The 1,453-nt window shown below is 65.0% G+C and overlaps 1 protein-coding gene across 1 annotated transcript in view; it reads left to right on the top strand.

Moving 5' to 3' along the window:
- Window positions 1-6: 6 nt before the first annotated feature.
- BRSK1 (BR serine/threonine kinase 1) overlaps window positions 7-1,453 on the top strand; it is a 31,305-nt gene continuing 29,858 nt past the window's right edge. Inside the window, exon 1 of the mRNA XM_011932473.1 lies at window positions 7-84. The gene's annotated coding sequence lies outside the window, so the exon portion shown is untranslated. The remainder of the gene's footprint in view (window positions 85-1,453) is intronic.

Raw genomic sequence — 1,453 nt, 5'->3', positions numbered from 1 at the left:
CCCACCCCCACCCACACCCACCGCAGCACGCCCAATATGTGGGCCCCTATCGGCTGGAGAAGACGCTGGGCAAAGGACAGACAGGTGAGTCCAGCAGAAGGGGACACCTGGGGCGGGGGCAGGGTGGAGGTGGCGGCAGAGGCGGGACTCAGGGTATTCAAATGGCAGGGGCTGGCTCCCCAGACCCCTGGGCCCCTCATAGAGAAGGGACTTGGGATTCAGACTCCTGGGTCCCAGGATGGAGGGGGTGGGGGGCGCAGACTCTGAGGTCCTGGAGGAGAGGGGCTGGGGGCCTGGACTCCTGGGTCTGAAGGAGGAAGGTCTGGGGGTCTGGACTCCTGGTCTGAGGGAGGAGGGGCTGTGCTTGGACTCCTGGGTCTGAGGGAGGAGGGCCTGCAGGCCTGGATTCCTGGGTCTGAGGGAGGAGGGGCTGGGGGCCTGGACTCCAGGGTCTGAGGGAGGAGGGGCTGGGGGCCTGGATTCCTGGTTCTGAGGGAGGAGGGGCTGGGGGTCTGGACTTTTTGGTTTGAGGGAAAAGGGACTGGGGTCCTGGACTTTTGCGTCTGAGGGACAAGGGACTGGGGGCCTGGATTCCTGAGTATGAAGGAAGAGGGTCTGAGGTCTAGACTCCTGGGTCTGAGGGAGGAGGGGCTGGGGGCCTGGACTCCTGGGTCTGAGGGAGGAGGACCTGGGGGCCTGGACTCCTGGGTCTGAGGGAGGAGGGTGGTCGGAACCTTGAGTGTTGGGACAGGGAGTCTGGGGCCCTAATGCTCCAGCCCCCATAGGGGCAGAGGCCGGAGGGGCTCCAGGGCCAGGGAGGGGATGGAGGCGGCCTGCTGAGTGGAGCCAGGCTGGGAGCTGAGGTTCTTGCTGCAGTCCAGCTGCAGACTGGGGTGGAGTGCACCTGGAAGCCTCTTCCCTCCCGACCGTCCTCTGGCCTCCTGCTCTCCAGGCATCGAGTTGGGGTGACAGGGACTGTAGGGCCTAGGACATTCTCCCCTTCTCTGGCACGCTGGCTCAGAGTGGCAAACAGGATGGAGGGTGGGAAGGTGGGCTGCAGCAGGCGCGTCTCCCGGAGCGGCTGTGGAAAGGGCGTTCATCCTCTGCTGTTGCTAAACGCTGGCCACCGGCCGCGGCCTGCTTCCTGCCGGATGGAGGGTGGGTGGAGGTGACATGGGAGCTGAAAGCCCAGGGTCTCTATGAAGCTCAGGGCCAGAGCCAGCAGGAGTGGGGACTGGGCTGTGACTGACAGCTGAGACCCTGGGGAAAAGGAGGTCAAAGCCCCAGGTCCTGAGTGGTGAGAGTGTGAAGGTGCTGCTGACCTGAATTCCTGAGTTACAGGAGAAGAAGGGGTCAGACCTGGACTGGGTCTGAGGGAGGAGGGGCTGGGCCTAGCGTGCGGGGTCTGAAGGAGGAGGGGCTGGGGGTCTGGAGTGCTGGGTCTGGGGGAGGA

Source organism: Colobus angolensis, unplaced genomic scaffold, assembly GCF_000951035.1.
Source record: "Colobus angolensis palliatus isolate OR3802 unplaced genomic scaffold, Cang.pa_1.0 Scaffold96, whole genome shotgun sequence".
NCBI classification, from domain to species: Eukaryota; Metazoa; Chordata; class Mammalia; order Primates; family Cercopithecidae; genus Colobus; species Colobus angolensis.
Note: the sequence above shows the minus strand (reverse complement) of the source record. Positions and strands in the feature narration are given on the sequence as shown.